Genomic DNA, 23,208 nt, shown 5'->3' with positions numbered 1-23,208 from the left:
TTTACTGTCATCAGTGGAAATATTTTATAATAAATGCATTGGTGTGATGTCTTTGATTGGAATAATGCCCTTTGGATGTAGTGGGTTGGGCAATACCCATCCTACACAACCATATGTAGTGCCCTTAAGTGTTGCTTGTTCTTAAGAAAATCACAACTTTTCATTTATATCAAAGGAAAGAAGAAAATGTGGTCAAGAGTGCGAAGTGCTGCAGAGGCAAAACAAAACCAGAAAAAAATAAAAGAATACTAGATATAACAGTTAAAAGGGTTATTGGTGACTTACTGAGACAGAACTTTGATAAAATTTTAAACCTTTGGCTGAAAAAGCCTATAGAGACCTTTTAACTCCCTTTTTCTTCCAGTTTTATTTATTTATTTTATTTACATTTTTAATAAAGATTTTATTTATTTATTTGACAGAGAGAGAGAGAGAGAGAGAGAGGGAGAGAGAGACAATAAGCAGAGGGAGAGGGAGAAGCAGGCTCCCAGCTGAGCAAGGAACCTGATGCAGGGCTCCTTTCCAGGACTCTGGGATCATAATCTGAGCCAAAGACAGATGCTTAACCAACTGAGCCACCCAGGTGCCCCTTCCCTTCTAGTTTTAATTGTGTAAAAACTGAGCCCCAAGAATTTGAGGGATTTGCTCAATCTCTTGTAGTGCTATCTAATAATACTCTATATTTCTTTTGGTCTTGGATTGTATGTCTTGTATTGTTCTATCTTTATGATTGTTTTCCATTAAGAATCCTCTGAATTCTTTCCCTATTACTTCAATTTAGGAAATGTGAAAGGCTAATGGGCTAATTTAGATAAATAAAACTGGCATTGGGGATGAAGAACATTACTGACAGCATGGGATATACTAAGGATCTTCTACATTTTTTAGAGGAAAGCTCAGAATTTCTTCCAATACCTACTTTCATCCAGAAGAAGGCTCTTCTGTGCATCTTATCACTGGCGTAAGGTCCCATGTCTTGGGATAGATGAGCAGGAGGAGGAGAGATGGGTTTAGACTAGGTAACAAGACTGTTTCCTTTCTATTCTTGCATACCAGTGATGAGATGATAAAAGCTAAATTGCCCAGAGTTGAGCAATTACTAGGAGGTTAGGAGTGGAGCAGTGTGAGGGACTATTTATAAAATAAACTCGGCAGAGAATGACAAAAGGTTGCTAGGAGAGGAAAATAATGACACTAGGGGGAAAAAAATAAAAGGCATAAAAACAGTCTTTACTGGCATTTCTGATTCCTGTTTAGTTTCTTCTCTGGATGCTCTTCTCACTTATTTCCTTATTTGCTTTCTCCTTCTTTCAAACTTCCTTTGAAAATTCATTTTCTTTAGGAAGATTTTCTTAAAAATAATCATCACATCATATACTATTATATACTCATACGTGACTTTTTAAAGTCATAAGTATCATTATATACTTTTGCATATGTTACATGTTCTTGTTCAATTTCTAAAAATTCAGTCTTTCAGTAATCACTCTGACTCATGTTTCCTTTATCCAACCCTAATACGTCTTACTACACACACACACACACACACACACACACACACCCCAGATATATAGGCAGAAAAATATTCTTTTTTGCTATACTTTTCACGTCATTCCTAAGCCCTTTATCCACTCAAAATATTGCTGAGTACCCAGTATGATGAAGTGATGGATACAAAAAGCCTATAGAGACCTTTTAACTCCCTTTTTCCTTCCAGTTTTATTTATTTATTTTATTTAAAATTTTAATAAAGATTTTATTTATTTATTTATTTATTTATTTATTTATTTATTTGACATAGAGAGAGGGAGAACAAGTAGGGGGAGAGGATACAAAACAGAGATTCTAAAAAAAAAAAAAAAAAAAAAAAAAAACAGAGATTCTAATCTCAGAGATTCTAACCCAGAATGCTGACAACTTTGGGTCACTAAGCTGCTTGGATCCATTTATTGCTAGATTTCTTGTTGACTATGAGTCGTATCTTTTTGGTTTAAGCTTCCATTAATCAGTTTTGTTGTTGTTGTTGTTACTTGTATCTGAAAGCATCCTAATAGAAAGTCTGATAGAGGCCCTGTGCATGAGGGCACTCTGGCTAGGTGGGAGAAAGTTCTAAAGCTGAATCAATTCAGGGAAGTTGTCTGTTTAGGAAAGTGTAAAATAGTACTGCTGGAGAAAGAATAATTATTGGGGGCTGAGAGTAAGGAGATATGGAGAATGCCTCCCAAATCTAACCAATGTCTAGAATGGAAGATCACAATGAATACTTACTAAATGTTGCATAAAGAATGGTGCTCCTTGTCAAATTTAATATATGTGATAAGGGTAAGGAGAGTCAGAGGCCAGGAGGATAAAGATCAGGATGAAATGCATTTTAAGGAATTTTCTTACAAAGCTAGTAATCCCATCATGTAGGTCCTACTCTCATAAGTTCACCCAAATTTAAGTACCTTCCAAAGGCCCTACCTCCAAATACCTTCACATTGGAGGTTAGGGCTTCAACATATGAAATTTGAGGAATGAAAGCATCCAGTCCATAACACTCTTAAGCTTTGATTTTCTCATCTGTAAAAAGAGGAAGCTAATGTAGGGGCCAAGGGCAGGCCATCCCAAGATGGGTCACTTTGGCATGAATATTTATTATTATTTTTTAAAGATTTTATTTCTTTATCTTAGAGAGAGATAGCGTAAGCAGGGTTAGGGGCAGAGGGAGAGGGATTCTCTCAGAGAGAGAGAGAGAATCTCAAGCCAATTGCAGAAAAGCTCTTTGCTTCCCTCTCAATTGCCTGATTGTGTCAGGAAGAGAGCTATTAACAGAGATTTCTCTTTACCTGAGAAACTTATCTATCTAATAGGGTCACCTTTGTTTTCCAAACATCTCCTCTCATCTTCCTGCTAATGGTCTTTCTCCACTTTGCATCCTCAGACCCCTACCCCATCCTTAGCTCATATAAGCATCATGTTGCCTACTCTCTTTGGAATTTCCAAGTCTGTGTGGATTCCCCATGCTATTCAATTTGATTTACTCCTGTTACTCTGTCTCATGCCAATTTGATTCTTCTTCCAGCTTCGAGGACCTTTGAAAGGCAGAAGGAGTTTTTCCTCCCTCATATTGATAACTATCCCACAAGGATATTGCAGGGATTTAAAAAAATTATATTTACTTATTCATGAGAGACACACAGAGAGAGAAGCAGAGACACAGGCAGAGGGAGAAGCAAGCTCAATGCAGGGAGCCCGACGTGGGACTCAATCTCAGGACTCCAAGGATCATGCCCTGAGCCAAAGGCAGATGCTCAACCACTGAGCCACCGAGGCGTCCCTATTGCAGGGATTAATGAGAGATTAGTATATGTAGAGCATTCAGTTAAGTAGTAAGCAGTTGATAAATGGTATTATTATTATTATATTCTTTTTATATTGTATTATTATTGTTTTAACCTTTGATGTTGCCTTCTTGGTACCTGGGACTCTTAACTCTCTAATGGCTAACATATCTCAGTCAGGAGGTGGTAGCCATCAGTGGATCAGTGAGCTGGGAGTCTGTGATCTGGTTCAAATACTAACACTAGTGTTCTGAATGTTCACTTACTGTGGACATCTTATTGAACATTATATTCGTGCTCATATCTCTGTACACATTTTGACACAACTGTGTAGGCTGGGCCAGTAACAATGTGTTCCTAAGAGGCTGATGACTATGGGGCATATATATGTTAAGTGGGGTATATGCTACATAAAAGATTCAATATATGTGGATGTTATGTGTGAATAACTGAGAACTATACCAAAATTAAATAAAATGTGTAGATTTTAATTCACTTTAATTTAAAGAAGTCAAAACCACCACCAACAAAATTATTAAATATTTTGTTAAATGCACTGAAGTCACTAGGAATATTAAGATGTAAATTTGATGACTTATCTGCAAAAAATAGCAATCTGATAAAAGAAACATGTAAACAAATAATTATGATGAAGGATAGCAGTCGTAGGGCTAGAAAATAAATTACAAGGTAAAGTGACACCACATCATGAGCAAGGGGATCAGACTGACCAACTGAACAGGCCAGTGAGGGCTTCAGAGGGATGGTGACATCTGATCTCAGAACCAGATAGTTGGGCATCACATGAAAGCAATTCCAGAGAGCTTTGTATGTATGTGTTATTAATAGTGAGATGCCAGCTAAGAAATTAGAAATGAGAGAAGTGGATGTTCTCTGAAATTTTAGTGCTGAGATTAACACATAATGGATTGAGAGCATAGATTCAATTTAATACATCTGGGACGGATTCTGAGATTCTGAATTTTGAAAAATCTCTCCAAGTGATATTAATATTCCCTGGGCTAAAATAATCTGATATACCTACTTCATTGGGTGATCTCCCCAGTATTTCCCAAACCAGTGTCCTACAGAAGACTGTTCCTTAAGACGCTCAAAGCAGTATGAGAAAATTCTGTTCAAATAATTTTGGAAAGTGCTATGTTAAGAAAATTTGATCTAATTTCTTTTTATAAAATCCCTTAAAGGAAGTTATGCATCTCTAAGAGAAAATATAGTGTTTAGCTATTTTATATAGACTTAAAAATTTTGGTAAGTCTGTTTGTAAGGATTTTATCGTGTATATATGTGTCTTTGTGTAAGTCTGGGTATGTTTACCTGTGTTTGTGTGTGTATGCCTACTTATATATATTTGTCTCTACTTAAGTGGGGTGTGTGTGTGTGTGTGTGTGTGTGTGTGTGAGTGACTGCAGGTACATAGGTGTGTCTGGATGTTGTAGGGGAGGAAAAATCTTTTTATACTCTACCGTCCTAGGTTCAAGGACTGGGGGTCTTGAATCAATGTGATAAAAGACAATTGGTGGGGTGCCTGGGTGGCTCAGTTGGTTAAGTGTCCAACTCTTGATTTCAGCTCAGGTCATGATCTCAGGGTCTTGAGATGTGAGATCTTGAGAAAGTGAGATCTAGCCCCCTTATGGGCTTCTGTGCTCAGCAGTCTGCTTGTCCCTCTCCCTCCCCTTCTACCCTTTCCATCTCTTGTGCTCTCTCTCTAAAATAAATTAAGAAATAAAATCTTTCTCTGTGTAGACTACCACTTCTGACATTAAAAAGAAATTTCCTCAGGACTTTTTCTGTCACTGTATTCTGTACTCAAAGTCTGTTATTGTTTATCACACCTACACATAGGAAATTAAAAAACAACAACCACAGACTAGAGCATTGCATCTCCTTTATCAAAGAAGAGAGTCTTTATTTCTAAGCTAGAATAAGTTGAAGACCTCCACTTTTCTTTGAGCTCACATGAAAAGGCTGAAACAAGTGGACCATTGACCCCATTGTGACCTTAAATGACGTTCCTGTCAGCTCAAACCTGCCTATGAGCTCTGTCTCTAATTTCTTTCTGTAGGTTAGGTGTTGAAAATTGTTCACACTAAGGTTAATACATGAAAATAATTCCTGAATAAAAGAATTCAAGTAAGCAGGAGATTAATATGCACCTTGGTTTTTATGCAGGCCATTGGTGTCTTGGAAATCAATGTAGAAATTATGCAAGAAGAAATTACTCCCCAGCAGGTACTTTGTGAAAAGTTTGTGCCATATCAAATGGCATTGGTAATAGATACTGCATAAATTTAAGACGAGATTGAGGCTTAGGTCTCACTGGGAAATAGAAATGCCTGGATGACAGAATGATAAGTGACTGCATTAAGCATTTTAAATACTTCATTTTTACCAAATGCACTAAGCCAGACAATCATGTCTCCTCAACTGTGACTGGCTGCCATTGATGCTATTATTTTCTGATGATGATTTCACATGAAAGATAAATTTTCCTGTAAGCATCCATTCTGATAAATAAAAGCAATCCAAATGCAAAGAGTGATACAAACAGTAGCAAAACCATCTCTACTCCTGTCAGTAACTGGAATCCCTAGTTAAAGTCCTAGTTCCCATACTACTTAATTTAGAATTTTGATAAAACAGTGTAGTCTCATAGTTCTTATTGCTAAAATTAATGTTTAAATGTATATGATATGCAAACATGAATATATTCTTAAATATAGGTCTATTATAGGCTGAACTCTGTCTACCAAAATTCATGTATTAATTGAGAGGTCCTAACCTCCAGTTCCTCAGATATAACTATATTTGAATATAGGATCTTTTTAAAAAAATTATTTATTTGAGAGAGAGAGAGAGTGTGTGTGTGTGCAACAGAGTAAGGGAGGCAGAGGGTAGAGGAGGGAGCCAAGCAGACTCGCTGATGAGCAGGGAGCCTGACAACAGCTAGATCTCAGGACCCTGGGATCATGACCTGAGCCAAAGGCAGATGCTTAACCCACTAAGTCACCCAGGGGCCCCTGAATACAGGATTTTTAAAATGGTAAAAAGAGGTAATTAATGTGGGCCCTAATCCAATATGACTGATATCCTTGTAAGACATTAGGGAGTGCCTGGGTGGTTCAGTCAGTTAAGCATCTGATTCTTGATTTCCATTCAGGTCATGATTTCAGAGATGTGGGATCAGGACCTGCATCAGGCTCGGTGCGGGGGCCATGGACCCTACTTGGGATTCTCCTTCTGCCCCTTTCTCTCTCTTTCTGTCTCTCCCTTTCTCTAAAAAAAAATAATAATAATAATAAAAAGACTTAAAAAGTCTTGGTAACTAGGACATGGACATGCACAGAAGAAAGATGATGTGAAGTTTCAGGAAAAAGATGTCCATCTGCAAGCTAGGGAAAGAGGAAGAATCTCTTCTCAGAAAAAACAACCCTGCTCACACTCTGATCTTGAATTTCTAGACTCCAGAACTATGTGGAAATAAATTTCTATTGTTTAAGCCACACAGTGTGTGGTACCTGCTATGGTAGCCTGCTATGGTAGCCCTACCAAACTAATATAAGGTCTCAAATGGCTGTTTGGAGAAAAAATGACATTTATTGTCTCTAGAGAGGTATATTTTTCCCCTTTCATAGAGGGTTGGGCATAAGAGGTTGGGTAGGTGAGAACAGAGTTCTCAAATATTAGTCAACAATGTTGTGATCTGTCTATGATCTGTAATTCCTTTTATTCAGAAAATGCTTGGGCAAAAATAAGATAAGAAAGATCAACATGTACTGAAAATGAAGAATGTTCATGATATATATCATTATAAGAATAAAGAAAAAAATTGCAGTACAGTAGTATAATTCTGTTTACATGTAAGTCCAGATTCCTGCTAGTGCCTGTGTCTACACACTGGAAAAGTATCCCCAACTAAGAATGGAGCAATAATGTTGAGGAGGAAGATCTCATCTGTTGAATAGAGTCAAATGTATACATCTGAACTTAAAATTGTTTTGAAAAGAAAATGCTTGAATTTTACTTGTTGTGAACTTGCCTTTAGGGAATTTAGAGCACTATTTTAAAAACGTGTTATTAAATTAACCAGATGTTAAACCTGGCAGACACTTTTACTGTGGTAGAGATGTTACAAATGTTTGTTTAATGTCTTCTTGTTAACTGATATTGTTCTTTTTAATATGTGTTTTGGCTTTGAAAAAAATCTGGTGTTAAACCAAACTTACATTGTTATCTTGTTTAACTGAGTACTTATTAAGGAGTAGGCATGATTATAGGCCCTGTAACACAATGGAGATAAGATAGGGCCCCTGACTTTTATATTCTAGGGGTGGTGTTGATAGTGAAATATATAATTATCAATTAATACATAATTATGATCTGTCATGCTCAGAATCTTTGTGTAGGAATCATCAAAAAGGAATGGCATTTTCTAGACTCAGGCATTAGCAGGTTGTTGGCCTTATGATGGTTTCTAAATTGGTTTTAGGCAAGGTATTTCCCCTCTACCTCAAAGTCTCTTTCTGGGAATGATTAATTTTCCAATCATTTAATCTTAAAATGGACTATCATTGGGGCTTTTAATTCTTTAATTTATAGTCTGGCAGGGTAGACTTAGGGTCTGTATTAAATGAGTCTATAGGCCACAGGATACTTAATTTTTCAATGGTTAGGTTTCATTTTATCTTTAATAATCACAATAAGGAGATTTCCTTAAAAGTATGTCCACATCCAGTAGAAAATAATGGATAGCTAAGACCTGAATAGTTAAAATTATTGTGAGTATATATTTTTAGAACAAAAATCATAGAATAAGTTGTAGTTGTCTCATTACATTTTCATGGAGCACACATTTATGAGTACCTCATAAAATAATAGCAAAGATGATAATGGTAGGAACTGGAACTTACTAATTTACACTGTTTATAAGCACTTCTGTATAACGGTTGAATCTTCATAACCAGCATATAAGGTAGGCACCTTTATCAGCCCTATTTTATAGGCAAATGAAGTGAGATCCAAAGAGATTAAGTAACTTTTTCAAACAGAAAATTTGCTTTATGACATTTCTCACATTATCTCCTCAAGCTAGTTTTTATTAAAAAATATTTTATTTATTTATTCATGAATGACACATAGAGGCAGAGACAGGCAGAGGGAGAAGCAGGCTCCACGTAGGGAGCCCGACGTGGGACTCGATCCTGGGACTCCAGGATCAAGCCCTGGGCAGAAGGCAGGCGCTCAACTGATGAGCCACCCTCAAGCTAGTTTGATTTTAGATGACCAACCATCCCAGTTTGCCTGGGCCACTTCCGGTTTTATGACTGAAAGTCCTGCATCCTGGGAAAACCTTTGTCTCAAGGAAACCAAAACATCTCTCAAATTGGTCACTCGAATGTTTCCAGTAATTATTTAAATGTTTTCAGTAATTATTTATATTAAATTATTTAATTATATCTGATGTTTTCATCTTTCTTCTAATTTATTACAGTGACCCTTTGTATATAATAAATGTTAACTTTCACATAAAATGTATGAGAAGGAATATTCCAAAGACACTACTTTGGGCCCTGGGGACATGGAAATGAAACAGGCAAAGTGAGTCAGTGTTCAATGGTGGGATACTGGAAATGGGCCCAGGCTCAGAGTGGATAGTGTTGGTTCATTTCTACTGCCTGAAATAAACCTGATTAGGAATACTTTTGAGTTGGGATACCTGGGTGGCTTAGCGGTTAAGCAGCCCAGGGCATGATCCTGGAGTCCCAGGATCAAGTCCCACATTGGGCTCCTTGCATGAAGCCTGCTTCTCCCTCTGTCTATATCTCTGCCTCTCTCTCTCTGTGTCTCTCATGAATAAATAAATAAATAAAGTCTTAAAAAAAAAAAAAGAAATACTTTTGAGATTCTCAACTGGAGTAACTCCAGATGGAGTCTCAAGCATGGTAGGACTGCATTGACACTACAAGTTTAAACCTGAAATGTGGAATACATTAAGATAATTAGATGACATATTAGTAATGGAGTGCTAGGTTCAATCCTGGGCTCCTAAGTCCTTCTACAATTTAACTCATGAACAAATCTTAACATCTTTGTTTCTCTATTTATTCATTTAAGTGAGCAAAGTTAGTTTCCTATTTCACCTTCATAGTGTAAGCTGTAATTTTTGGGTTGGCATAATTTCTATCTTTTGTTAGTTGTGGAATCATTCTTACTCTTATTTGTCTACTTATTAATTCAGTCATTTACTTACCCAACCCACAAGTACTTACTGAATGGCTAAAACTGCTCTCAGATTAGATGTAAGGCAAAAAAAAGGCTAAGAAGATTTCATACTATCTTTCCAAGCTATATTCTCATTGTAATGGAAGTCTTTAGTCAAAGGAATGGTTATATAATAATGCAGTTTTAGATATCCACTGATTGCAATGTGCCTGGGTAGCTCATTCCATTAAGCGTCTGCTTTCCGCTCAGGTCCTGATCCCGGGGTCCTAGGATAGGGCCCTTGGTGGGCTCCTTGCTCAGCAGGGAGTCTGCTTCTCCCTCTTCCTCTGCCCCCCCCCCTTTTTTTTAAATCTTTTAAAAATTTTTATTTATTTATGATAGTCACAGAGAGAGAGAGAGAGAGGCAGAGATATAGGCAGAGGGAGAAGCAGGCTCCATGCACCGGGAGCCAGACGTGGGATTCGATCCCGAGTCTCCAGGATCGCGCCCTGGGCCAAAGGCAGGCACCAAACCACTGCGCCACCCAGGGATCCCTCTCCCTCTGCCCCTTAACCCTGCTTGTGCTCTCTCTCCTTCTTTTTTCAAATAAATAAATAAAAAATCTTAAAAAAAAAAAAAGATATCCACTGATTGAGAAGTTCGGATTAATCTTTAAGAAATTTATGCAGATGAGTAATCACTAGTGAGGTTGGGAATCGAAATGATCTTATTTGTATGTTATTATCTATATCTTTCAGTTATTTGACAATTATTTATTGAGTACGTTCTGTAGAAAAGGAACTGTGTTAGTCCTGAAAGGAATACAAAATTGAATGATATTTTGTCCCTTCCCTCAAGTAGGTATGTATCTTGATAAGAAAGATGATGCATTCACATGGGGACCATCTGTAAACTAGTACATAACAACCTCTATATCAAGGAGTCTCATGGGAAGAAATTATAGTCATTAAATTATTGGGAATATTGTGGAGAAACTTGAAGACTAGACAAAGGATTTTAAATTTTATTTGATAGGTGGTGAGAATCCATCAAAGGTTTTTAAACAGGGTTAATGTAATCAAAGCAGAACTGGGCAGTACTGAATTGCTCTTCATACCACACAGATAGGCATATTTATTCATTATTCTGTATTTTTCTTCTCTAAGATGTAAGTTCCAGAAGAGTAGGGACTTGGTTTTGTTTTATTGCTGTTATTGCTGGCACTGCAAAAAATGGCTGGTATGTAATGAGTTCTTAAGTATTTGTTAACTGTTTAATGGATTTGTTTAGAGGTTATCAGACTTTTTTTGTTCATACTGCACTTTGTGCCTCGGAAATTCTTATGGCACCTCCAGGCAAAAAAAGAAAAAAAAAGGAAGAAAAAGAAAATTAACGATTTCATTTATTTACAAACACAGCACTTTCAAAAAATAACAGTAAAAAAAGCTTTATAAAGATATGGCATCAATGAAGGGAATGTACAGTTTGAAGGTGAACTACTTTGGGCTAATAGTTCATGTGGCATCTGAGAGATGTCAGATAAGTTACACTTGAAAATTTAAAATATCCCGTGAGTTAAAGTGTCCTGTGAGTTCCCTGCAGTACCCTGGCTCCAGCACACAATTTGAGATGAAAAGAACTATGTTAGGTCCCTATATCCTCATCGCTCTTCTATAGGATATATTTCTATGTTCCTACCAAACTTAGTATTTTTAATTAGATTTTACTTTATTTTATTTTATCCAGCTGCTCTAATTGCTGGGCTTCAAGCCATTGACTAGAGCACAAAGGTGAAACTGATTTTCATAGTAAGAATGCCAAAGTCAATGCACAACCTACCAATTTATCATTACAACCATTCCAGTATTATTAGATCAACATTTTGAATTTGATCCACGATAGGAATATATTATGTGTATACATATGTTCCACGTAATATATTCCTACGAGAATACATTCCATGTACTATTTTCTTATGAGTCTCCAAAAAAAGACCATTATTCAAATAAAGTTTGTGAAACCTGCATATTACTATACTTATCTTCAATAAAAGTGTAGTTGTAAGTCTTAATCATTGGTTTAATAACTTTCAGAGAAAAGTCAATACCTAAATTAAATATACACATCAATTTTAAGTCCAATTCTGATTCCAAAAACATTGTAACATGGATAAAAGTGTACCACAAATTAAGAATATATTGAATATCCTCTTTCTTAGAGAGTCAAAATGCAAATTAGATATTAGAAGCCTGACATTTTAGAAAACTTACTAATTTTTATTTTACTCTGAATTATCCAAAATTACTTGACCACAAATATCTTTTTTCATGTATTACCTACTCATATATTCTGACTCCAATGATCAAGAAATTTTGATTTAACATTTGACTTGTTGTTTACAAAGAGACCCCCAATATTTGGTCCAAAGGTGTTCAAAAGCATGCTTTTAGGAATGCCTTGAATTTTTTTTTCTCATCTGATTTTCCACTAGGTGGTAGTGTTACAACACCAAATCCTTCACAATAATGGCCTAGCATTTCCAATTCAGTTCCACAAGCATTTGCTGAGTGCCTGCTATATGTAAGATAATAATGATATATAGGTTAGTGATTTTGCTGAAGCAAGAATCCAGCCCTCTTTATTCTCAGGCAAATGTTCTTTCCATTATACACAGCATAGGATTAAGAAAGCAAATGCCCAGTTTTCTTAAACAAGAGTCTTTGAGAAACTATATACTTAAAAAACTGTAGAGAGAATTTTTAAAGGAGTTCATTCAAGAAGGCAATTCTCTTAAAAGAATGTAAGGGCAGCAGCATAAAAGATCCATGAAACCTTATGAAACTTTTCCATGAGTTTCTAGACCCCAGGAAGGTGAGAGACAGAGTCTGTTCTAGAAACATTTCAGCTAAGGAACAATTTATAGAGCAGATCTAAAGTAGTTGGAGCACATATGATTCATGCATGCATATAGGTCATAGAGTGATCTGTGACCTAGGTATCTGTCTTATGATTTTGAAGCTGCTTGATAGGCTGGTGTGATACTACAAGAAGTGACCTTAATGGTTAGCTGTGTTGAGACGTTTAGTTTATAAATGAGGCAGTTGAGGTTAAGGGAAAACAAGTCACTTATCAGGATCCCAGGAATATCTTTAGCACACACATGAGTGGTGGAAAATCAAAGCATATCTGTCTTTACATCATTTTTCTTGCTCTTTCATTTTGAGGATCACTGATATATACCCTTTTCCCTACAATAAAACTTGGTACCTTCTGAGGCTCCCTGCCTGTCTGGAACTTTTTGCTACCATGCTTGCTGTATTATGAACAGAAATCTATCTGATTCACAGGGCTCTTGGCTCTTCCATCGTAGAATGGATCATCTCAAAGACCCTAGAAGGTAGCATGGTGCCTAGAACATGGCCAGTAATCTGATAAATATAGATGAATCTATCCTGACCCATCCCTTCATCACCACCTAGTCAGATGGCCATGCCAGTGTACTGGAGGCAAGGGGCATGATTTGCTAAAACTTCCAGAGCCCTTCTTTATTGCCGGTAATATTTAAACAAAATCTTTTTGTAAATAACATTGTTACTCTTCTTGCCTATTTCATATGGTTTCTATGTTATTATTTTATATTATAAACTCCTTCCCTGCCCTGATATTTATAGACATTTTCCTATCTTTTCACCTAGTACTGCTAGTTTTTCATATTGACATTTAAATCTTTAATAAGTCTAGAATGTACTTTTGCATAAGGTTAGTTTCCTAATACTATTTATTGACTTACCTATCCTTCTCCCACTGATTTAAGGTGTCACATTTGTTATGATTTTTCTATAATTATATAATAAAACAATAATATAATTCATAATTATATACAATACAATAAAATATAGTAAAATATGTAATATATATACTATGTATAATAAAATATGTAAAATACATTCATGTATATAATATATAAGGTAATATGTATATGTTTCTATAATTTTATTATACTTTACAGATTTGTCCATTTTTCTGATGTTTTATTATAGAAAGTATCAAATATATTACTTTTTTCTTTGAACAAATGGGTAGGAAATTTAATAAATACTGTGAATATTGAAAATGGAGATAGGTAAGTGAGCAATATACTTAGCACCAATATTCTATGAATTGACAAACTTATGAGGAGCTAGTTTTTATTGCTGTAGAAGTTTGAGGCTTATGAGAGATGACCAGGGAATATGTGGTGATGAACTTCCTGAGCTGAGTAGGGATTTGCACATTTTCCTCATCTACTCTAACAGATACCTTGGTAGATTTTGCTTGTGTTTGAGAAACATAGTCATCAAGAATTATTCCAGAGAACACATTATTTTTTTCCTGGAGACATACCCATAAAATATTTAAGGACAGTTGAAGGCAGAATCAGAATAATCCTGAGGAGGAAAATTACAATTTTCTCTGTCTCAAGTTAATGAAATAGAAAAAAAATTGAAGGATAGATAGTAAATTGTGTGAAATTATGAGGATTAAATGAGATAACAGCCCAAATTAGATGACTATCTTCTTTAGAAAAGGTTCTATGAAATCCTTCTAGGCAACAGAGACTTTAGTAAGAATATAGTAAAGAAAAAAGATGTTTGAATATGTAGTTGAGCAGTTTTCTTTCCATTTGATGAAATAGCCGCTAAGTGGATAAAAAAAAATGTATTTTAGAGTTAAATTTTTTGAAAATGGAATTTTTTTTCCTCTAACACGAATAAGGAATATGTGCTTAAAGGTTTACGGTTTGCATGAAAATTCATGTGCTTTGGTCATAGTAGTAGAGTAACGTTGTTTTGTTTTGTTTCTTTTTGAGGAGGGAAGGTCTCACATACCTTTGTTAATTAGTTCTATAGATTAGGCCAAATGCAAAGTTCTCCAGTTTAGAAGTATACTGTAGAGCTCTAGCAGTTCTCTTGTTAATGAGAAAATTATTAATAGGTTAATTCAGGGCATATTTGATCTGTGTTTTTGAGGAGAAATTGTCAAAGCTCTTATCTTTGCAGGTTGAAGTTGGAAACCATTTTTAGTGTCAAGAGTTTTGTACTTCCCTGGTTTTGCAATTCAAAAGACACAACTTTGGCAGCTAAGAAGTCAATCTGGAGGAGCGGTTTGTCAAGGACCTCTATAGGAACTGAGGTGGAATCGCAGTCCTGGGACATAAGACTGTTTCTGTGGATTGTTTTATTGGAAACCCACGAATAGAACACATAGGTAGCAAGAAATTAAAAACCCGTGTGGGGATCCCTGGGTGGCGCAGCGGTTTGGCGCCTGCCTTTGGCCCAGGGCGCGATCCTGGAGACCCGGGATCAAATCCCACATCAGTCTCCCGGTGCATGGAGCCTGCTTCTCCCTCTGCCTATGTCTCTGCCTCTCTCTCTCTCTCTCTCTCTCTCTGTGACTATCATAAATAAATAAAAATTAAAAAAAATTAAAAAAAAAACAACCTGTGTGGTAGATTGATTGTATTAATGACTTCCTGTCTTCATGCTCTTTGCCCTGTAGGGCAACTTGGTAGGGCACCAATAGTCTGAGCTGGGCCATGTTATTTATTTTGTTAAATGGAATGTTGTAGGGTAACCAACTGCCCTGTTTGCCTGGAGCTAAGGGGGCTTCCTGCATGTGGGACAGACAAGGCAAACTAGGACAAGTTGGTCATCCTAAGACTTGGCAAAGTGATCAAGCAGAGGCTGGAAAGGAGCCTTCACTTGCCACTCCTGCTTTATCTTGAGGGGGATGCTCAGTTAGACTGATGAACAAAGACATACCTGGAACAGAACTGTGTTCTCCCAGTCTGCCCAGCTGAAGAGTCCTACATCAGTTGATTCTTGGTGAATCATGCACCCATGCATGAGCTCAGTCAGGTGGGCAGAAATCCACAGATGGAGAGCTAAATAAATGTTGTTGAATGCCACTATGGTTGTGGGCTAGGCAGCATTCTTGTGCAATAGATAAATGATATACCTACTTACATTTATTTAATATATACATTATTTAAAAAAAATAAAAAAATATACATTATTTAGATTGACTGACAAATTAGGCAATAAAGAGCAGAACATCCCATATTTGTAAGATATGACCATTATATGTTTTTGTATTTAAAATTGTTTTATGGGGGCACCTGGCTGGCTCAGTTGGTAAAGCATGCAACTGGGATACCTGGGTGGCTCAGCGGTTGGGCATCTGCCTTTGGCTCAGGGTGTGATCCCAGAGTCCTGGGATCGAGTCTCCCATCAGACTTCCTGCATGGAGCCTGCTTCTCCCTCTGCCTATCTCTGCCTCTTTCTGTCTCTCTGTGTGTCTCTCATAAATAAATAATCTTAAAAAGAAAGCATGCAACTCATGATCTCAAGGTTGTGAGTTCAAGCCCCTTGTTGGGGTAGAGATTACTTAAAAATAAAATCTTTTAAAGTAAATAAATAAATAAATAAATAAATAAATAAATAGTTTTATAATTTAGATATCATTATTGTCATATGCTCAGATGATTGCATTGATAATGATTTTTCAAGATATAGCTGGAAGGTCAGATGTGTAATTTAGCAGAACTCAGTGCACAGAGATTTGGTAATCATATCCCTCGTGTGTCTTTTTTTTTTTTTTTTAAGATTTTATTTACTTGTTATTTGACAGAGAGAGAAAGCATAAGCAGGCAGAGCAGCAGGCAGAGGGAGAGGGAGAAGCAGGCTCCCCATTGAGCAGAGAGTCCAATGTGAGGCTTGATCCCAGGACCCTGGAATCATGACCTGACCCACAGGCCAGATGCCCAATCAACTGAGCCACCCAGGTAAAGTTTTGTCCCTCTTGCTTTCTGGCTGTTGGTGGTTTGATGTGAATTGTTCCATGTTATTCTGGATGAGGAATCTTGGTCCTTCTACTTCTCTACCTTCTCAGCTGCTTCTCTCCATTATTTGAAGTCATGTTTCTATTTTCTGGAAATCCACCATTTCACCCTTTATTAGGACATCTGTTTGATGAGCCCATTGCCATTTATTTCCTCTGTACATGCAGCTCATGAAAAACTGAATTTTACAGTTGGAATGAATTACATCCTCTCAGTTTTCTGATGAAGGAACTGAAATTTGTAGAAGTAAGAACACCCGAAGCACTCAGCGAATTAGTTGCAGAAGTAGGACTGGAACTTGAGAACATTGATTGCTGCTTTAGATATGTTTTGTTCTAATTATTTATTTTTATTTTTTATTTAAAAATTTTTATTTAACACTCAGTGCTCTTTACATTAAGTGCTGTCCTTAATGCCCATCAGCCAATTATCCCAACTCCCTTCCCATGATCCAGATGTGCTTTAATAATCTGAGGAACATGTCCTCAGGGACAGTGAAGCATCTCTCAGCTCTGCCCTCTCACCAGAGAGGACTGGCCTACACTTCCCTACTCTCAGTGGAAAAGTGTGGTGTTGCCAAGCTGAGTGAGGTCAAGCTTATTTACATATGTAAGAATAGATACAAAAGGAAAAAGAAAAAACAAATTATTTTATTTTTCCTGGTACAAAAAGGAATGGAGACTACCCCCCGCCACCCCATTTTTTTTCTTTCAGAGCATTTTCTTTAGAAAACTTGCAGTTGTGCTTTGGGATGTATATAAACCTTTTTAAAACCAGAATCAGCCTCTTGCCTGCATTACAACCCTGGAGTATGTTCCCCAAGGACCTGGGACCCATTTCTTTGAAACATAATCATTAAGGAAAATAGTGTCCCTATTCTCTCAGTTTCTGTGGGAGGGTAGAAGCCTAGCCTTCATGGGTGCCCCACTCCAGAACTATGATAGCCCCCTCAATTACTGAGTGAATCTAGGATGGACTATGTGTGACACATGGTGCTCTCAAGTTATCTTACTTAAGGACTAGTTATCATTCCATTTTAGAATATGTATGCAATGGGCTGAATATGCCTGACTATATAAAAGGGTGAGATATTTTTCCGTCTTTGCAATTTCTTAGTGGATTGCCTGTGATGTGTCACTTTCTGGTTTAATATTTATTCATTAATAAAACCATTTTATTTCTCTTATACGTTCATGGAGAAGTTATCTGAGTTGGCAGGAGATTTATTTCTTTAAGAGAGAGCATGGGCACATGTGTGCACAAGCACATGCGAACAGTTGGGGAGGGCCAGAGAGAGAGAGAGAAAAAACAAACAAACAAACTCTTTTTTTTTTTTTTTTTGAGAAAAAACTTAAGAAGGCTCTATGTCCAGTGAGGAGCTCCACCCAGGACTAGACATCGTGACCTTGAGATCTTGACCTAAGCCAAGATCAAGAGTTGGATGCTTAACTGACTGAGCCACCCAGGGGTCCCAGGAAATTTTGTTTTTAATTATATTTGCATAATACATGATAAACAGTAGTAGAGAGAGAGGGAGAGGATAGGAACAGAGGTTGCTTGAATAGGAGAAGCATTTAGCTTCTAGGTGGCTTTGAAGAGGGAAATAGGCTCAAAAGGCACTAAAGTGAAAGCATGGATGAGAGAGGAAAAGAGAATTTTTAACAAACATTGTTACTCATTCTATGTATGCATTTTCCTTTACAGTGTTCAAGAAATAGGAATAAAGGACTTGGGCTTAAAAATTGAAATTACTGTGGTATACTGTTCTTTTGACCACAATATCACTCTGGGGCTAAAGAAAAGAAGCTATAGTTTTATTGCAATTCAAATGAAATGAAGATTTATGATTTTGAAATCTTATCTTCTCTCAGTTACATTCAGGCAGCACACATGCTCCAATCTATTTAGTATGTTCTAACTAGGTTTATCTTGCAAAAACACTTGGACAAACATATCAATAGAAAAGTGGGCAAAGGATATGAATGGTCAATTTAAAAATTAATTTTGTACTATATCTATAAAAAATTATTGAAATGCCTTAGTTATTAAGGAAATGTAAGTTAAGATAACCATAATACAGCAATTTTTACTTGGCAAGGATATAAAATGATAATTTTCAATTTAGATAAATTATGTGAATAGGAGAATTCTCAGAATAAATTGCTGTAACTTTTTCAGCAACATGTATATTAAAACATTAATATTTCCTTTCATTCATAATTTTTTCTAAACTTACACCCACTAGAAAAAATCTGACAATATTCTGATATCATTGCTTTTAACATCAAAATTTGAAAATGCTATAATAGCCAAGGAATAGATTTGATAAATTATGATATATTCATATAAAGAAATACTATATGATTAATATGATTTTTAATGCTCATTGATTTGGAAAAGTAGTCTTAATATAATGTAAAACCAAAAAAGCAGGTTTCATAATAGCATATACTGTATAATCAATCCCATTTTCTTTAAAAAGCATCTCAACATATATTAAAATGTTACATTAATTATTTCTACATCTATGTATTTTTTGTGTTACTTTTTTTTTTTGGTAAAAGCTTTATTGAAATATAATTCACATATCTGGGTGGCTACTTGGTTAAGTGTCTGCCTTCGGCTCAGGTCATGATCTTGGAGTCCTTGGGATGGAGCCCCATATCAGGCTCCCTGCTCGAGTCTGCTTCTTCCTCTCCCACTCCCTCTGTGCCTATCCTCTGCTCATGCTTTCTCTCTCTCTCTCTCAAATAAATAAATAAAATCTTAAAAAAAAAACAAACCCAGCTTAAAATAATCAATATGCCAAAGAAGCATATCTTGGAATGGCTAAATTTGCTCCCCTACAGCATTATATAGCTATTATTATTATTTACTATTATGAATGGGTCCTTTCTTAAAATTACATTTTCTAAATTTAATATTAAAATGCTGTTGTAGGCATTTGTAACAAAAACTATTTCCATTAAAAACATTTTAGTGGTCAAATAAAGGCTTCTTAGAATTTAAGAAAAGGCCTCAAGACAATTGCTTCTCAGTATTTTCACCAATTTTTAGCACTGTAGGAAATATAAAACAAAACAGGTCACTATGCAAATGTAACAAATATAAATGAATTAAATTATATTACTGCTTTGTTCAAAAGTCTCTGGTGCCTATTCCTTTGGGGCATCGTCAGCTGTAAACCCATCCACAATCTAATTCTAATTCTAATTCTAACACATTAATTTATTGATTAGTTATTTGGTTGATTCTTTTCACAAACACAAATTTGCCAGGTACGTTCCTATTTTCTCTAGAAGAGAAATAATCCATAATCTTTGCTGCAATTTAAACATGCCTGTACATCACTTCTTCCCTGCCTATGGAGTTTCACATAACTGGAAGTCCATTTATTCAACACCTACCATCCATTAAGGCAAACTCATGAACCTATTCTTTTTTCTTCAAATACTCCAACTCATACTTCTTCCATTTCAAATAATTCAATTTCCTACTATTTATTCTGAATAGTCTATATACATTGTGAGATTTCAACTCTGAGATTATGACTGACTGAGAAGGAACTCTGATAGTGACACTTGCTCCCATTTGAGGATGGAACTATTTATTGGTTTTGCTGTCTGTATAGTAACCTCTTTCTATCTGATTGGTCTAGAGGGGTTCCTTGACATGAACTTTACTGAGGAAAATTAACAATTAAATTTAAGATGTGACAAAATAGTGAATTTTAAACTTAAAGCATTAAGGTTCTGCAGGATTCTAATTTTGATCATAATATTTTCATTTAAGTTTATAGTTTTCTTAAATGTGTTTTAAATGTGTTCATCTAGAACTGATTGGAATTTTACAGTTTACCCCTATACTTTAAAATTAGTTCCATAGGAAGAAAACCCATAAAATACCACTCATAACCCATTTATTACTTCTTTTTCTTTAAGAATCCTCTGCTGCATTGGTCTGCTAATAGTTTCTTTTCTGTCCCTGTTTGCTTGTGCAGTGCCTTCAGCCTCTGTTGCTATCCCCATTCTTTCTATTCAACAAAATTTTACTAAATCTTATAATTTTGGCTCAAGACATGTCTGTATCACTATTAATAATTGAATTTGATCTAAATCGATCTTTTTCTATTTATATTTCTGCAATTTTTTTCACATTGTCTGTATATATATTATATGCTTGTTTTGTCTCAAAATTATTGTGTTTCATCTTTCAAAAAAATTAGTCTGAGAATTTAGTTCTTGCAAGAACAGGCTTTATGGGTGGTAGAAAGACCATGGATTCAGAACCTGGTTTGATCTGTAGCTCTGCCATTTTCCAGCTATTTGATCGTGAGCAAGTTATTAATCCCTCTGATAAATGCTTTTCTTTTCTGTTAATGAAGGTTAAGATATTTCATCATAGGTTTGTGGTGAGGAATAAATGCAGTAATAAATAATGTGCTATGTAAATAGTAAGTGCTCTTAAAAGCGATTATCTTTTTCTTACCAGATAGAAAAGGTTGGTTTTACTGTGGTAACAATTTAAACCTCAGTCATGTAACATAGAAGTTACACACACCTCTTGGATTTCATGTCCAACATGGGACAGCAGTGGTGTTCTGCTCAATGGAGTGACTCAAGGACCTAAGATAATGGAGACTTCATTCTGATATGTGCTTCCAGGATCATGGAAATGGTAGGGACAGAGCATGACAAATGCATGGATATTAAAACTTCTTCTTGGAATTAATATGCCACTGGTCCAAACAGATTACATATTAAACATACCATTGGCCCATACAAATTACATGTTCAAACCTAACTTCATAAAGAGGCAGAAAGTGCAATCCCACTATGTTCTGAAAGGAGAGAGTCAGAAATATTTGATGAACAGAAAGGATGACATATCCTTTATAGCACTTGTAATGCTACACATTGAACAAATTCTCAATGAATAGATGCTTACTGAATAAATATTGACATGTCTAGGAAAGAATTAGGGCTCATAGTTAGATAAAAGGTTCTTTTTTGATTAGGTTTATGAAACCATAAAGGATTTCTCTTTCATGGAAAAGTGGAAAATTATCATCACCTTTATTTAGTAACAGGTGATAATAGAAAATATATTGGTCTCTACTCCTAGTTCCTGGCATAAAGCTCCTAAAACTCTTATAATTTCCTAAATGATAAGAGCTCTAGGAACATCTTTTGTTTAGTCTTTGACCCCGGTTCCTGACAAAGGGCTCCTGAAACCCTTATAATTCCCTGGGTGGTTGGTGTATCTTTTTTTTTTTTTTAATGAGGCAACTCTGGTGGGCTCCTCAATGGTACCTAGGGGTGAGGGCTGATCACCGGAAGGTCTGTACCATGAATAGAAGCTTGGAATTTTCAGCTTTCCCCCCATTATCTTGAGAAGAGAGAAGGGCTGGAAATGGAGTTAATGATCTATTATACCCAAGTGATGAAACCTCCATAAAAATTCCAGTAGTATGGGGTTCAAAGAGCTTTCAAGTCGGTGAACACATCCAAGTACCAGGAGGGTGATGCATTCCAACTCCATGGTAACAGAAGCTCCTGTGCTCCAGATCCTTCCAGACTTCACCCTATGTATCTCTTCGATCTGACTGTTCATTTGTATCCTTTATCATATCCTTTAATAAACTGTTAAATGTAAGTAACTGGTTTTCTGACTTCTGTAAGTTGCTCTAACAAATTAATTGAATCTGAGGAGGGGGTCGTGGGTGCCTCTGATTTATAGCTAGGCTATGTCAGAAGCACGGGTGACAACCTGGATTTGTAATTGGCATCTGAAGTTGCTATGTCCAAGTAGACAGTGTCAGAATTGAGTTAAATTGTAGGTCACCGAGCTGATGTTGCAGAAAATTGCTTTCTGGGGAAGACTCCCACACATCTGGTGTTAGAAGTGTCAGGGGTGTGGTTACTCATGTGACAGTAAAAGAGACACAAAGGAGGAGAACTGGGTTTTTCCCTACTCAGGTGGAAAAGTGGGAGTTTTCTCAAGTCATGCAGGTTGTTCAGTTCTAATGTTGTGAGACACTGTGACTGTGTCACAAAACATTATATTTTAATGTAGTGAAAGTCCTGATAGTTCATCCAGTCCAAAGTCTTATCCAGCCCTCCTCCATTCTTCCCCAAAGTGGTCATTTAGCCTCTGCCCTAGAACCTCTTTTGATTAAATAGACTAAAAGTTTGGCAAGATTTTTTTTTTATTGAAATAATTAGATTTCAGTGGGGTGTTCTATGTAAGTCTGTGATTTACACATTTATAGTTCTCTGTTTTATTTTTACTTTGAATTTTGGCTTTGCTCACAAATCTTGCTTTGGAGCTAACACCTGGTAGCACAAAGGACATTATTAGAAATATAAAAAAGATTGATGCATCCTACTCCAACCTGTAGGTGAATTGTTGCTTTAATGTGATTGTTCTGTTTTATGCCTGGGCTTTTTCCCACCTTGGTGAATACTGAGACATAATATTGCAATTTAGTCAGGAGAGCACCAGGTGGTACATAATGTCATCACTGAAGATGCCGTTACTATGGCATCCAGAACCCTATTCCAGCTCTATGCTTTCACCATCTTTCTCTGTTTTCATAGAGAGACAGAAGCTGCTGCAAACCAGATTTTAATATTTTCAGCATAGCTAGAAGGTTTTGTTCTCTATCATATCAGGATAGATGTTCTTTTTCATTGTTCTTTTTTGTCAAGCAGTCTCACTGTGCATAATCTAAAGCTTCCTTTGGTGTTAATAGATTCATTCCCAGATAGAATATTTTAAAGTATT

At 36.1% G+C, this 23,208-nt stretch overlaps 1 long non-coding RNA gene across 3 annotated transcripts in view; it reads right to left on the bottom strand.

Moving 5' to 3' along the window:
* LOC112665601 (uncharacterized) overlaps positions 1-21,949 on the bottom strand; it is a 42,473-nt gene extending 20,524 nt beyond the window's left edge. For all 3 annotated transcript variants that reach the window (XR_003140484.3, XR_007406532.1, XR_003140485.3), the window contains exon 1: positions 21,858-21,949. This is a non-coding gene — a long non-coding RNA (uncharacterized LOC112665601). The remainder of the gene's footprint in view (positions 1-21,857) is intronic.
* Between the last annotated feature and the right edge of the window lie 1,259 nt (positions 21,950-23,208).

This window comes from Canis lupus, chromosome 27 (assembly GCF_003254725.2).
Source record: "Canis lupus dingo isolate Sandy chromosome 27, ASM325472v2, whole genome shotgun sequence".
Lineage (NCBI taxonomy): Eukaryota > Metazoa > Chordata > Mammalia > Carnivora > Canidae > Canis > Canis lupus.
Note: the sequence above shows the minus strand (reverse complement) of the source record. Positions and strands in the feature narration are given on the sequence as shown.